The following is a 17298-nucleotide window of genomic DNA, read 5'->3' as shown; positions in this document are numbered from 1 at the left end:
GGAAATGAATAACAATAGTATTCAACTCCGTCCGATGATAAAATGAATGTCTTATGTTTGCTTTTATGTTCGAAAGTAAATAGCAATAACATTCAGCTCCGGAAGATGCTAAAATAAATGTTGAATGTTTGCTTTGGCGTTCGGAAATGAATAACTATGGTATTCAACTCAGTACGATGATGAAATAATTGCCGAAAGTTCGCTTTTACGTTCGAAAGTAAATAGCATGTAACATTCGACTCCTGAAGATGCCAAAATAAATGTCAGATGATTCATTACACTTTCGGAAGTGGACAGCAGTAACATTCGGCTCCTTGCGATCATAAAATAAATGTCGGGTGTTTGCTTTTGAATTTGGAGATCGAATAACGGTAATATTCTGCTCCGTACGATGCTAAAATAAGTAACAGATTGTTTCTTTTACATTTGGAAATGATTAACGGTATCAATCGGCTCATTTAGATGATGAAATAAAAAGCGGATGTTTGCTTTCACGTTCGGAAATGAATAAGGATGATATTCAGCTCCGTAAGATCCTAGAATGAATGTCGGTTGCTTGTTTTTACATTTGAAAGTGATTAACGGCAACATTCGGCTCCGGAAGGTGTTAAAATACTTGTAAATGGTGGATGATTGCTTTTACAATCAGAAATAAATAACGGTAACTTTCGGACCGAACGTAGGACCGATTTAGTTTTGCTTCTTTTTTTTTTTCGGGCCACTAAAAAATAAAAACCAATCATTTTGGGGCCACCAAAATAAAAGTTAGTGTGGAGCCCTGGCTTGCATCAATGTGGATAAAGTGTCTTGGTGAAGGGCAATCGGGCACACCGCTCCAGCTCTCGGCTCCAGAGTAGACAACATACATGTACATTATACATATGTACGTGTGGTGTAACTTTAAGTCGATTTTTTTCGACTTACGTACAAGTCGAAACTCGCCTAAGTCGATGTGTTTTGCTCAGTCCCGAGAAGATCGACTTATGCGAGTTTAACTGTATATAGTAATGTAGTCACTGGGCACTTGAAAGATAACCAATTACAGATTTTGCATATAATTTACATCCATGCAATGTATGTCATTTTCTGTACAGCTTTGCCCACTTCGTCCACAATTTAACAGAAATCTACAACAGTTATAAAGATTTGAAAGACATAATTTTTTTCTCAACGCATGACTATGTTGGTATTTGAGAATAATGTGGCACACGGGGTGTTTAAACTATGGCACATAAAGAAATGATATTGGTCCAAATCTGGCCGGAATATTTCATCTGCACACACACACTTTCATTCTTATCTAGGTTATTCCAATCCACAGTCCTTATTTTTCCTCCCAGTACGTGAATAGAGGTCTTCGATATTGTCAATTCTTTTAGCCCCAAGAAGAGTACGGGCCATGATGGGATTTCTAATCACCTCATGAAATGTATTGTAAATGAAATGTTATCACCATTAGTTCACATTTTGAATTTATCTTTGAAACAGGTATTGTGCCCACTAAAATGAAAATTGCTAAAGTTATCCCAATTTATAAGAAAGGCAGTGAGGATGAGTTAGGGAATTATCGACCAATATTGCTTCTGTCCTCCTTTTCTAAATTACTTGAGAAGGTGGTTTATAATCGTTTAATCAAATTTGTAAACGAATGTGATATTTTAACTGATAATCAATTCGGATTCCGGAAAAAAAAAATGCAACAACCCATGCTATATTACTACCAAATGAGAAAGTTGTAAGAGCTATAGATACAAAGTCGCATACAGTCGGTCTGTTTCTGGACTACTCCAAGGCCTTTGACACAATAGATCACGAAATTCTTTTGTATAAAATATAAGTCAATACGGTATTCGTGGAAAGGCCTTGGAGTGGTTCAAAAGTTATCTTGCCGGTCGAACTCAATTTGTTTCCGTAAATAATCATGACTCTGAAATAAACTCGATTTGTTATGGTGTTCCACAGGGCTCCCTCTTAGGTCCTCTTTTATTCATTTTATATATCAATGACTTCCGGAACTCATCCTCTCTGCTGTCTTTTCTTCTGTTCGCAGATAATACAAGTCTCTTTTATTCTCACTCAGATCCTTATGTTTTCCTCGATTCTTTGCATAATGAACTTAAGATTGTATTTGAATGGATTCAGGCAAATAAATTGTCGCTTAACATAAATAAGACCAATTATGTGGTTTTCAGTAACACAATAAAATCTCTTCCAGGTCTAGTTTTAGTGAACGGTTTACATTTAAACCGAATAGATTCAACAAAATTTTAAGGTATTTATATTGACAGTAACCTTTCATGGAAGGTACATGTAGATTATTTATGCAAATTGTTGTGCAAGAATATTGGAGTTATTCACAAACTGAAATATCTCTTCCCAAAGCCAATATTGCATTCTCTTTATACAACTTTATTATTACCTTACGGAATTACGGAATATTAGCCTGGGGGAATTGCTCTAAGACTAAAATCGATTCGTTATTTTTGATTAAAAAAAAGGCCATACTGATTATAAATCGTGCACAATTTTTTATCACACTGACGAATTGTTTGTTTCGAGTAAACTGTTAAAAATTTCTGACTTGTATTTGAGTACCTGAATATAAGAACGACCCAAGTCCAAATTTGGCTATCGCGTTTGAAAGCCATTTACGTAGTCATGCAAATACAGATAATCATTCAAGTGACTGTTTTATATTCAAATTTGAATTAATAACACCCCAATAACCGAAAACACTTAAGGGAGTATGGATTTTTTTTTCCATTTTTCCTAAATTTTCTCTAATGGACTTGGGTCGTTCTTATATTCATATGCTCATTTGTATCATGTTGGAATCTTTATGTATAAGTTGAATACTAGTGATCTTCCTAGTATATTTTCATGAATGTTTGTTAAAAAGAGTGATATTCATACTTACCCTACAAGACACAGTGGATCCTATCGTTTTTCCCCTGTTCGTACAGTTTTAGCCCTCAAGACAATTACATCGACCGGCTCTTCTTTCTGGGATGAGTTAGATTCGGTTTGGTTGCAATCAAGTTCTTTAAGTTCCTTTAAGCAAAATCTCAAAGCCAAATTTCTAAAATCCTATGTTTAATTATTTTGCCGTAATCATTTGAAAATTTCTGCATACTCGAATGATGCCTCGCTCGGATGACTTCAGTAGTTTGATCAACTTGCTACTTTTCTTAGAATTAATATAGTAGGTTTAATAAGAAACAACACACTATACTTTGCACATTCCGTAAACTTTATAATATTCTCGATGTCTTGTATTTTTGCATGTAACGTCACTTTTGACATTGATATACAGTACTAAAAGCCTACATTATATTTTTGGAACCCACATCCTACAAGCTTTGCTCTTTAGTGGGCTCCTCATATTACACGTCAATTATACGTCCTTATACATTTGTGCAATTTTGGTTCAAACTGACCATTGTGTGAAAAACATTTTTTTTTTTTCAAAATCAAATGGAATATAAAACTTGTATGGAATGTGGAATATGGAACATGAATAAAAAAAAAGTAATAGGAGTGTATTGTACTTCGTATTGAAATAAGCACTTTCTCAAGAGCGAAATACACTTCCCCCTTATTTTCGCCTTTTCAGAAATAGCTGCAAAAATTTTCAAAGGTTACCATAGAATGCAATTTCTAAAGCTGTATAAAAAACTAACAGTGACTGAGGAAGGGAATCTACGCCCTACATCCCATTCTGCTGTATTGATTCCCCATATTTTTATTTGAATTTTGAATTGATTTGAATTCATTTTCCGTTAAAATGTCACACTTACATAAAATCATTGCATATACAAAAAAGAAAAGAAAAGAAAAATACATAAAATTAACGGGAAGATAGCCCTACTCAGCTTTGTTTGCCATAAGAAAGCGGTTTTCCAGAGAGGTCCGAGAAATGAACATCCTTGTGGTACACAAAATGATACTTACATGAATTAAATAATCACGTAGATAATCAGTTAATCATAAATCAAACCAAGAAATTTAGAGTGAGATAAAAACAAAATAGAAACACACCTCTGACACCTTAGTGCCAGTTGAATCAAACAAGGTACAACCCCATCACCCCACCATTATGATCAACCCCCGCCCAAAATATCCATGTGAACTTAAAAAAACTATATTAATCAATTAAATCCATTTTGATCTAAGTTGATCAATTTCCTTAAGGAACAAATTATATAATATAAAGGATTGTAACGACACGTGGTCAATCATTAAAATAAGAAGCTCCACAATATGAAAACATTCTTGTACAATAATCGGTGTGAGGCTTTGGTAAGGAGAGATTTCCATCGGAGCGTGAATTTTATGAATGTGAAACGAATTGAAATAAATTTAGCATTATACGGTGCACTGAGATCATTTGTGACCGTGCACCTCAAAACTAACATAAAGTCGCACACACTGATTTTGCGCGAGGACTGAAAATAAATGAAATGGGTCAACTTAGCCGAACTTAACTTTTTCATATTTTCTGAAAGAGCGGGTCTTCTTTTACATTATGCTAAAATTTGGGATCATAAAACGGGCAGGAAAGTGTGTTTTTTAGCAGTTTATCTCGAACATTTTTGGTAGAATAGTGTGATTAGGTGTGTCTTTAGAATCCCTTTTTCATTTCTGAAAAACCTTGTCCACACTCTTAACTTTTAACTCTAATAACTTTTGAAAGGATAATGCTACTGCTTTGAAAGTTGGCATTAATCATGGACAAATGTGTTAATGAGGCATGCTTAATTTCAGTTTAATCTAATAATCCCTTCATTGTTGTTACTCTGGTGGTTTACTTCCTGTTTTTTGTCCCATTCTTCGCACAGCCAGCACGGTTTGGTAAAGATTAAGCGCTTGAATAGACACTGTACTTCAGAGCCTCTTTTCTCAGTTCACACTTTTCCTGAGTTTGTGCTTTCTTTCCAATATTTAGATAGGTTAGGAGAGTCCATTTGATTTGATTTATACATCATTTTAAAGCTTAAAGTCTGCTCTTTCAGAATATGGTCTTAACTAAAAATTAATGTCTGGCGACTTTTTGTTTGTTTTGAGGTGCAGGGTCACATTTAAACTTTTGTACACCAAGATATAGTATGTTTAATACGGTGAGATTTTAGAGATTCCCAATTCGAAATTTGATGTAATTCATGATTAGATATGTGTCTATAAGGACTTATTCCAAGTATTATTCTACCAGCCCTGTTTTGTAATTTCTGTAATCGATCGGTTTATATCAGGTGTGAAGAATCAATCACTACATCTGCGTAAGCAAACAAAGAGAGAATATATTGTGCCGTATTAAAGTCAATTTCAAATTACGTTCATTAATATAAAGTCAAAGACGACGTAAAACATTGACCTATTTACTAATTCTTTTATAAATTTATTCAATATGACCGTTCCATGTTAGTTTTTGGTCTATTATCTCCCCAGAATATTTAACAGCTTTCTTGCATTGAATAAACTTTCCACTGATATGAACATTTAATTTTGTGCGTTTTGTCAATATCAAACGGGTACCAAAAATATGCTGTTCGTTTAATCGACATTCAAGCTCAATTTGTTCAAACACATCCAATCATGTATACGTTCCAAATATGCGTGAAGAAAATAATTAATACAATTGACATCTTTGGTATCATTAGCGCAAAGTTATATAAGTCGCAGTGCTCTACCTGCTGAACTATAGTTATAGTCTATATAAAGAGTGAACAGCAGTGGTCCAAGGATTAAACCTTGAGGTACACCGTACATGTTAATTGACATTAACAAACTCAGACATTTCGCAAAAAAAAAAAAAAAATACATATTTGACGGTTGGCTAGGTAACTTTAAAACCAGGCAAAACTATTTCCTTCCACACCAGCACGCATAAGCATTTTTAGTAGAATACTGATATCAACCGTATCGAATGCTTTTTTTTTCATATCAATTACAACTGCTCCTGTGTACTGACCATTGTCAGACACTTTTAACCAATCGTCTGAAATACGTGCAAGAGCTGTCACAGTTGGGTGCTTTTGCCTGAACCCTGACTGTTTCTCCTAAAGTATATTTTTAGATGTTAAAAACTATGAGAATTTCTAACCGGCAATCTTCTCGAGGATTTGCACGTTTGCCTGTTTCCAACGTATTGGAAAATCGCCTTCTGATAGTGACTTATTAAGAAGGTATGTAAGACAAGGAACGGTGGCAGGAGCGGATATCTTTAACATGTGCATATAAATTCTGTCTACAGCAACAGATTTCTTGTTTTACCTGCTTCTGATAAGGTTGCTAACTTCATCTTCAGAAACAGGTTTGAAAGAAAACGTGGGAGAAGTTTGCTTGGAAAAATTAGAGGAGTCAACGTGCTATGAGGCTGGAGACGGAGGGGAAACAGATGGGATATCCGATGATAGTTCTAACCCAATATTTGCAAAATATTGATTAAAAACATTAGCTTTTGATCTGTCATTATTAGATCTTTCATATTGGGAACTGATTGAGGAACGATGTGGGAGAAAAGATCTTTAAGGTAGGAAATCCCATTTGCATGCCTTAAATGAAGAGTTGTATAAATATAGTGGTATGTTGAAGAGAGTATCATTTAAGATACTCCCATAAAGTATTGAAAGTGGAAGCATAGGTGTACCCAGGATTTTTTAGAGGGGGGGGGGTGTTCAGTGGCGTACCGTGGGTCAAGACATTGGGGGGGGGGGGCACCTCATGGAAGCAACATCAGAATTGCATAACTGTACAATTAAATGCGAGCGAGCGGAGCGAGCGAGCTTGAAAATTTTGACATTTTACAGTCCCCAAACTGCCGTTTGTAGCTATATATAATAATATATGTATATATATATATATATATATAAACTAAGGGGGTTGCACCGGGTGCAACTGTTGGCAGTTGTTGGCAGTAACATCAGGAGAATGGCATAACGATTAAATGAGAGCGAGCGAAGCGAGCGAGCTTGAAAATTTCGAAGTTTTACAGTCCCAAAACTGCCGTTTGTAGCTATATTTTTTCGCTTTAGAAATTAAGGGGAGGGGGCGCACCGGGCGCAGCTACTGGCAATTACTGACAGCAACATCAGGAGAATTGCATAACGATTAAATGCGAGCGAGCGAAGCGAGCGAGCTTGAAAATTTTGACATTTTACAGTCCCAAAACTGCCGTTTGTAGCTATATTTTTTCGCTTTGGAAATTAAGGGGAGGGGGCGCACCGGGCGCAACTGCTGGCAATTACTAACAGCAACATCAGGAAAATTGCATAACGATTAAATGCGAGCGAGCGAAGCGAGCGAGCTTGAAAATTGTGATATTTAACAGTCCCAGAACTGCCGTTTTGGAAATTCGGGGGGGGGGGGTGCACCGGGCGCAACTGCTGGCAATTACTGGCAGTAACATCAGGAGAATGGCATATAACGGTTAAATGCGAGCGAGTGAAGCTAGCGAGCTTGAAAATTTTGACATTTTACCGTCCAAAAACTGTCGTTTGTAGCTACATGTATATTTTTTTTCGCATTGGAGGGAGGGGGCGCCCGGTGCGCCCCCTGGATCCGCCACTGGTAGTCAAGGGTGTCGGTTTAAGTTCATGATTGGGGAAGGTATGACCAGCGAGGGGACGTCGAAGTGACCAAGCGGGAGAAGGATGTCCAAAATCTGCACTTTATATAGAACATCCCCTAATTTGTTTGTGTTTGTGAGTGTGTGTGTTTCATGTAGATGGAAAAGTTAGGAAATAGCCAAGGTCAAGTCTTATTATTGGCAATGCAAGGCATTTTGATATAGACTAGTATGTAAAGCAACACTGCAAAATCAATGATCAAGCTTTGACAGCAAATGTGTACAACCTATCAAACATCACATTGCGCAACATTGCAGCGACTCTTTTTGCCATTCCGATATTCTGAGTACACTGCACACATCCTGCTTGTATTCAAAATGCCAACCAGGAATCACACTGAATCACAATCTTTTGTCGTCTCCGGGCTTTTTATACGTCTTTGATTATATCGTCGGTGTTACCACGAACCGACGCTATTTCGTTTTTGAGCGAAAATGCAATTCTGAGAAAATCGCGTTTAAAGATCTCACAAGTTTTAGACAACGTTTTCAATGACTTTTCCTGTCTTGTGTGTGAAAATTTTGACAGGGTGATGAGAGTGGAAGTTGTTCTTCCTATCCATAGTGTAATTTTAGTGTGAATTCAAAAGAATTACGATATTTCTGTTTTCAAACTCACTGCGTCGGTTCGTAAATCCATCGTTTCTTGCGCGCACCATAGGTTATGTACTTAAGCGCAGGTCTCACGAACCGACGTAAGTTGTATTACGCCGGTTCGTGAGACCCGCGCTGTAGGGCCTGCACAATAGGTAACGTGCAATACGCGTGTATTTACGAACCGTCGCTATTTCATTTTCGTGTGTGTTTACATACAAATACTATTAGGGCTATACCTGCTTGTCAACAATACCCTTATTAATTGAAATTAATTGTCATGTAATGATTATTGTGATGATTATAATACATTAGGTGATAATTAAGATGATAATATAAGCCAGTTTCTCTTAATTGTTCTAAAAAGCGTGTTGTCCTTGTTTTCATCTTCATTTAGCATTGTTATTAGAGCTGTCGTTGATCGCTCCAAAGATTTCTTTGCCCTCCCCCTCCTTTTTTGTGTGGATATATTATTCAACACTTTTGCATGTGGACATTTATCATTTGGTAATTAATATGTACTCGGTATACTGTGTTTCATATTTTTTTTACTTTTTACTGTTTTTTTTTAACTTTTTTAACTTACTTTCTTTATTTTTCACATAATTTTTAATTCAAATTCAGTTCACTTCTTTCATAATAATTATGAATGTTTGTTCTAAGATGAAGGATACCGCTAAATATAGGGAAAAAGATGTGCCAGTCAGTAATGATTACTTGCATTTACTCATCTTTCATACTCATGCACTCTGTTATTTCTTTCTCTGAAATAATCTATTAATTTCTTTATTTCTTATTATTCCACATTATTTGTGACTTTTACTTTGTCACAATTTTTATCGGTGTCATTATTGTCATTTGGCTTGCATGCGAATTCACTCATAATTCCTCATTTTCCATCTTTCTCTTTCCTGCTCAACAGATTCTTTGATAGCTGCACTTGATCATATAAAAACATAAAACTCATCCTGCATGCACTCTTCGAAACTGATAAACTCCTAAAAATACATAAATATCAAAATTGTCAGAATTTCATGCTTCATTTTAAATATATAACAATGGTCATGTTTTATTATACCTTTTGCAGCAATATATTGAAGAGGTACATTATGTAATCGAAGAAACATAGGTTCTCAATAAAGTATCAAATTTGAATTATTCAGAGATGAGTAGTGACAATGGGAAGGATAACAATTGTGGAAGAGCCCCATAAATCAATAAATATCTAATGGCAAATGGAGATGGAATCAATATTAAAGAATATGCGTAATTCAAGTTCATTATTACATCAGTTCTTGTGTGTTCACAAAAAGAGAAACACAGTTCGAACATGCGCACCAAATCTTACAATGTACATTTACATCTATAGAGTGCGGACGGAACATATACAAAAGAAAGAATAACATTCTCAAATTAATATATCAAGCATAATTATGTATATGAACATAAAAAGATGTTGCTGCATATGCATGAAGCTTGAGAGTGCTGCAACACACATTATGCTTAGATGGAAACTTGATGTATATCATACAAAAGAGAAGAGGTACTGCATGTACATGTAGTTACACTATTCACAGGACAGTAGAGAAAAAGCAAGAGAGAGAGAAGGAAATGGGTGTCTAAAATAGGTCGATGTAAGGAGTGCCAAGCCAATTAAGTCTCTAATAGAAGTCATACATATATGAAAAGGAAACAAATTAATCACAACATAAATGATCGTGCTCATATTAACCAATAATTAGCATCTAAAAATGTGTGTAGAAAGCCCATAATATCAGCCTTTCGCCCCGTAGGCTTGTTACATATGAGAAAAGAGAAATTTTGGCCCCCCCCCCCTCCGAATCCTTAATCCACCAGTACTATAAACACATGTGCTAGCAAATTCACAAGAGGGGTGGGGAAATTCGGCCAAAATTGTGTGTGGTTAAGATAATTAAAAAGAAAGGTCATCAGCAAAACTACGGGGTGGATGCAGACGAATTTTCATGTGATGACTAAAAAAAAAATGTAGCCAAAGGGGGGGGGGGGGGGAAGGACGGTGGAGAGGGGCCAAGGCTAATTTGACTCCCCTCCCCCCCCCCCCCCCAAAAAAAAAAAAAAAAAAAAAAAAAAAAAAAAAAAAAAACATGCCACTGTTTTACAGCACCTTTAAAGGACTCTTAATTTTCTTTTGTAAAAAAACAAACGTCTCGAAGTAAAGAATTCCATATTGTAGGCGAAATGTAGACCGATACAGTGTATGAAGTGTACATCCCAAGCTATTAAAGAAAAAAAAAACAGATTATGAATATCATTTAAAGTAAGAATTTCAGTGCGTTTAATCATCTTTAGTCGAGTTGCAAATGACATGTGCATATTTAATAAGAGCAGTTAACTTCGAAGCGCCCCCAAGCCCTTCTATATTTAATCATTCATGTCTAAAGGTAGTGCTAGGGCATCCCGGTGGTCTAGTGGTTATGGCGCTGGTCTAGTAATCCGGAGGTCGTGGGTTCGAATCCCGCTTGGGCTGCCTGTGATTTTTTTTTTTTTTTTCACAGCAGCCAACAAACTGCACACTGCAGTTGCATGTGTTACTACGGATGGAGACAAATGAATAATCTATTATTTTAATATACAATGTTTGACATCCTTTTTGTAGTCACTATCTTTAATTGTACATTTAGAGACATAATGAATTATTATTAAAAGAAATCATATTTCTGTATTTTGTTGTGAGTTTGCATGGGAGCATACACGTATCATAATTTACAATTTTAGTTAAATAAAGAACATCTCATAACAGAACTGTCTAGTGATGGTTGAATGATTATGTCAATTTGTTATAAGTCCTATCAGTTATATGGAGTGCATTTCCCATGTTTATAAGAATCATACGTAACACATTCAAAGTGGGTTGAAGACAACAAAATAATAAATAAAAGAATAAAGGAGAATAGAATGAATTACAGTTTGAGGTGAGTTTGGCATGTCATTAACTGGATTAATATTATCATCTAGCAGAGATGCATATTTGATTATTTGTTGCATTAATTTCATAAAAATACATACATGTATAACATGTCTCAATCAACATTCAGAATGTTTGCAAAATGTAGATGAACATGTATCATGAACATGGTTGAAGATGAAGCTGGAACTTTTTGTTAATGGGTCTCAGCTACCATTTGTGACTCTCATAAATCTGTTTTCTGTGAAAATTCGTACAGCGAGCTAAAAGTTTCTGATATACACATTTTGACAGTGTGACACATTTGGTTATGCCCCCGACAATTTAGATTGACTCTCGCAATTATCACCGTTTACGAAAAATAAATCAGTGAAGGGCATGTTAATCCTCAGTCGATAACTATTACAACTATGCAATGATTATTCAACCATATAACTTCATCTGATTACAGCATCATCTGAATATTGCCAATGTGCACTTAGAAATTTATCAAGATGTATCACAAGGTTATGATTACCACACAAAACCTTCAAGATTTATTATCATGAAATACATACCAATGAACACTTAAAGAAAATCTAACATTCCATATCCACATGAAGCTTGCCTTGATATAAATGTCTCTCAGTAGTGTTATTAAAGTGTAGCAAAATTGTAATTACGACATCACAGAATGGAATGCATGTTTTCACCTTCAATCTTAGAATCTTCTTTCATGTTTCCACTTTACAATCACATTTTAATGTAGATATACCGTCCTTATGTTGTCGCCCTTCATCCCAAGTTCTCCCTTCTATCCTATCTGTAGATTGTCTTCTTTCCTAAGCCATTGTATTCACATTCCTTGATGATAAGCACGATGCTGTACTTTTTTTCTTCTCTGAAACAGTCCAGCTCTTCGCTACTGCATGGCATCAGTCGTGTGAAAGAAAAGACAGAAATTAAGAACTTTCGATTAAAATCAAACATCATGATACAAGATACAACTTTCATTTTGAGAAAAAGAAATCAGCCAACTAAGCTGTAGTTGAAATCATTTTGCTCTATCTATATTAAACATAAAACAGAATGGTATACAGGATCAAGAATGTCAAAAAAATACTGCTGTTCGTCTTTGATGCATATTCAAATTGTCTCGCCTTTTACATATTTTAATGATGCAAGATCTTATGTCTAGCACTTAGTAAGTCTCATGTAGAAATTAAATTATCATTCACATGAATAAATCTACATGTCCTTGTAAATAAGGCATTGCTTTGAAAAAGCTGAATATTACTAACTGCATTTGGGAAACGGTCTACGACAATCAAACTTCTTTATTATCAGAGACTTTAACATCTTGATTAGACCTAGACTCTAATTACCATTGTATTCACATCCGTTGATGATGTACACGACCCTGTACTTTTTCTTTTCTTTTCTGAGACAGTCCAGTTCTTCGCTACTACATGGCACCAGTCATCTGAAAGAAAAGAAAGAAATTAAGAAGTTTTGATTAAAATCAAACATCATGGTACAAGATACAACTTTAATTTTGAGAAGAAAAAAAAATCAGCCAACAAAACAGAAGTTGAAATTATTTCGCTCTATTTATATTAAACATAAAACAAAATGGTAGGCCTATGCAGGATCAAAGAATGTCAAATTATACTGCTGTTCGTCTTTGATCCATATTCAAATTGTCTCGTCATTTACACATTTTAATGATGCAAGATCTTATGTCTAGCACTTAGTAAGTCTCATGTAGAAATTGAATTATCATTCACATGAATATAAATCTACATGTACTTGTAAACAAGGCATTGCATTGAAGTAGCTGAATATTACTACCTGCATTTGGGAAACAGTCTACGACAATCAAACCTGTTTCTTATCAGAGACTGTATCATCTTAATTAGACCTAGACTCTACATTATCATTCAGCTTTTAAAGGTATTAACCATTCACCTATAAAACAGTGGCATTGTCATGTGCATCATATTTCTTTGATACTGCACATATTTTCATGAAGTCTGTGCAAAAATGCAAATGAAACACGTCTGCTGTTTGGTATTTATCAAAAAAAAATCACTAACCCGGAAGTCCTTGGCCTTAGGAATAACACGTGGCGAGTTAGCAGGAATTGACATTAAAATAGAATAAGAATAGATCTACTAAATAGACCTTTGCCTCATGAATGTCTGGTCTAATTATAGACTAAGTGAAGTCTAGACCTTTCACTTTTAAGTTACACAGATTTCATATTACTTAGATCTAGACTACATCTAAATCTAGACATCTAATACTATTAGATCTTGGCAACTTTTGTCTTTGTGACACGAAATTAACACGTCACGGATGATATTTCGGCGATGTCCAACAGGATGACAGTACCACTATTACTAAATCAGCAAGTTGACATAGATAACTAACATCAACTTGTTAAAGTACGTTAGAGATGGCACCATATACAATAACCGCTGACACTGACACTGACAGATCTAGCGACTACGTTTAGACTAACGTTAAAGAGTGAGACTCGCCATCTCAGTAAGTCGGCCAAAGACAAAGTCAATACAGGGCTAAGTCAGTGTTACTGTTATGTTAGGCCTAACAAACGTTAACGGTTACTCGGTAAGGTTAGGTTTACCAGGACTCAAGAGTCCTAGTTAAATCAGTCGAGGGACATTTCTTAGGAAGTCCTTCGATTCCAAGAATAAAAAGAGTGAAAGAACAAAGGGAAAAAAGGAAAGAAGAAAGGACAAAAGATAATGTATGGCTGCTGTGGAAATCGACAGCGCCACTGTATCACTATCAATCAAGCGTAAATATATAAACGCCATTTGGTTGGGCCACATTCACAAGTTTTAGGGGAAAAAAGCCCCACCGCTGTGCTTAGGTACTCCACTCGAACTAACGTTAGACATACACTACACACAGTACGGTACTAGGGCTGAATTCACAAGTATACTTTAACACTGCACTGTACAGGAAAGCCACCTAACCTGTAGAGTACTCGTAGTGTTTAGGTAGTATCACTAGACCACATACTGTCATAGATGACATCTACACCAACGCTGCACACTGGCACTGGTCCGACGGTCCCTGACCAGGAAAAATTACTGTTGGACACTGACCAGTAACTTTTTCAGGAATGGACCAGTAAAGATTGGGGGGAAAAATGGGTGGACTCTACCTACTATTACCACTAGTCTAGATGTAGATCTAGAGCTAGACTACCGGTATGGCTCTGAACTGTGTTAATTTGACTTGGTCTTAGACTTCAGCTGATCTTGTAGTTTTAGTAACTGGTATTACAAATAAAGTCTTAACTTAGACTTAATAGTTAGACTTGAAAGTAAAAGTCTAACATGTCTAACTTTATTCTTTACCCTTCCTTTGAGTTTTACTGTTAGACTTTTTATTTCTTCTTTTTTTTTTAGTTTAGTACGCCTACTTTGTCAATCTCATGATTTCATTTTCAACTCAAAAGTCAAGGCTTTTAGTGTCTTCGAGACTTTGAAATCTTACAATCTGCATGTCTTGCACACAGACGTAATACGACTACAGTACTCAGTAGTCTCAGAAGTAACGACATAAGTTGAAAAGAAACAATAAATAATATGATTTGGGATCTAATTTGAAATTGTATGGCGTTTACAGACTAGGCTTCATAAGCATCACGCGATTGAATACATGGGACTACACACTACCGCAATTAATGGTTATGGTAGTCCAACTGAAACTGTTATTTTGAGCATGATTTTAATATGATTATAGCTTACCATTCACTTCACTCGTGGACAGTGGGCTGGCTTAGGCCGTCATTCATCTTTCAGAAGGTTTGGTTCTCACTCTGAGATCTGGATTAGGGCCAAAACCTAATTCTAGGCCAGTAAGTTGAACAAAGCTCAAAGTAATGCAACTGCGACGGTTCGTAAAACCCGCATTGCTCTTCACCGTAGCAATTCGGGTTTTACGAACCGGCGTATCTTTCGTGCGTCGGTTCGTGAAACTCCTTTTTCTCAATTTCTCGATATTTCGAGTACCGTCGTTTTTTTCTTTCTTTGATAAAATTAAGAATAATTAATTTTGTGATCTAAAATTTTGGGATTTGGTAGAGTTTTGAAAGCACTTTCATTTGGTACCAATATCTCGATTTTGAAAATTTTGACCAAAATCGAAATAGCGTCAGTTCGTGAAAACGTCGACGATATGGTTAAAAGAAATCTTAGAAAAATATCTTTTTTTCTTGATCATCCTTTCATGTCGATTTCAAAAGCAGTTTACTAACCCTTGAATTACCATTTTCGTAGGTTTTTTGTATTTTTTTTTCATTTTTTAAAAATTTTTCCTTTTTTTTAAACCAGCAGATGGGGGGGGGGGGGGGTACGTGCCCCCCATGCCCCCCGTAGTTACGCCACTGTTCCTAGACCTAGATAAATGAATTTTAGGCGCAATAAAGTCATCCAACCACAATTTGTAGACTCACACTCAGTTATCTTTCAGTTTTAACTTTCAGTCATTGAAAAAATTTATATCTACTATTACTAAAGATTACCAAGTCCATGTGCTATTACTAATTATATTGAGTAGCAAGTAACTTGCTACTCCCAGAGCTTCCAGAGCTTGCTGCTTCCAGTAGGCTACTATACTGACTGTACTTGGCAGTCAGTGGCGTATCTAGGGAAAACGGCGCCCGGGGCAAGCGCCAAAATTGCGCCCCTAATTTCTGAAAAAGTGTTCAACCCTAACCCCATCCCGGTAGGGACTTCAAAAAGTCCTCATGATATACTTTTTGAAGCACTTAAGAGGGGTCTTTTGACGGTGATTTAAATGTAATAGGCAACCCTAAATTTTGATATATTTTGGCGAGCGAGCGCAGCAAGCGAGCCGAAAATATATATATTTCAGCTTTATACATAACATGGAATTCTTGTCATTTTTGCTTATTAAATCTTCGAATTACAATTCTAATCAATATATAGTGACGGCCTTATAGATAACGATTTATACCAACAGTGTCCAACCCCATCCCGGTAGGGACTTAAAAGAGTCCACATGATATGCTTTTTCGAGCACTTAAAAGGGGTTTTTTGAGGGTGATACAAAATCTGATAAATTCTGGCGAGCGAGCGCAGCGAGCGAGCCGACAATTTTTGTATTTCACCTTACAAAACATGGAATTCTTGTCATTTTATGGTTATTAAATCTTACAATTCTAATCAAGATATAGTTACTGCTTCATAGATAACGATTTATGCCAACAAAGTAAGGACTTGGAAAAATACTCTAAATTACTACGAGTGAGTGAGCCGAAATGTTTATATTTCCACGTCATTATTACGTTTTGTTCTTCTTGTGTTTTTCTTTTTTTTTTTTTTTGGATAAATTTTGGGGAGCGGGCGCAGCGAGCGAGCCGAAAATTTTTATATTTCAGCGTTACAAAACATTTTTTTTTCTTCGTCTTTTTTTTCTCGTTTTTTTTTTTCACGTGCCCCCTCCCCCCCCCCCCCCTAGATACGCCACTGTTGGTAGTTGATACTACTAACTTAGCATGCAAAGTGCCTATAATAGGCTTCAGCGCAGCATGCATTGTACACACAAAATATTATGCATCATACACAATTTACGGTACCGCGTACAGTATAATACCGGCAAACGGTGAATATTTTGCGCAATGTATCTTCGCGATTCGGTCAGAAAGCAAAGCAGGGATCGGGAATGTCTACTGTTTGCGCGTCAGCTTCGCGCGCGGTGCAGTAACGTAGTATTAGCACGTACTGTACACGAGTTCGTTAGTGCGTATAATATTATGTAACTCCATAATGTATCATCATCCACACAAACATTAAGATAAAACAAGGAAGAGAGAGAGAGAGAGAGAAAATGAACGCAAAAGAAAGGAAAGGCGGAATTCAAAACGGAAATAAAAGCGGTAAAGACAGCTTTTGTTTCATTTGTCAACATCTAAACATTGCTGAAGAGGTGTGTTGAATAACTCAAACACCTCCCTTTGCCCTAGGGAGGTGTTTGAACACCTCAAATACCCCCATTTTGGCAAAGGGGGATGTTTGAACACCCAAAACACCCCCTCGGTATGCCCTTGAGTGGAAGGTAACATTTAGTACATTTTTATTGACCGTTAGATTTT

General features: G+C 36.1%; 1 long non-coding RNA gene across 1 annotated transcript; it reads right to left on the bottom strand.

The window, feature by feature from the left end:
• Positions 1-11609: 11609 nt before the first annotated feature.
• On the bottom strand, positions 11610-15136 carry LOC140245847 (uncharacterized). Its single transcript, XR_011902386.1, has 3 exons — positions 14930-15136; positions 12530-12627; positions 11610-12069 (listed from the first exon to the last, which is right to left on the bottom strand). It is a non-coding gene; the product is annotated as an uncharacterized lncRNA (long non-coding RNA).
• Between the last annotated feature and the right edge of the window lie 2162 nt (positions 15137-17298).

The sequence above is a fragment of the Diadema setosum genome, unplaced genomic scaffold (assembly GCF_964275005.1).
Source record: "Diadema setosum unplaced genomic scaffold, eeDiaSeto1 scaffold_42, whole genome shotgun sequence".
Taxonomy (NCBI): Eukaryota; Metazoa; Echinodermata; class Echinoidea; order Diadematoida; family Diadematidae; genus Diadema; species Diadema setosum.
Note: the sequence above shows the minus strand (reverse complement) of the source record. Positions and strands in the feature narration are given on the sequence as shown.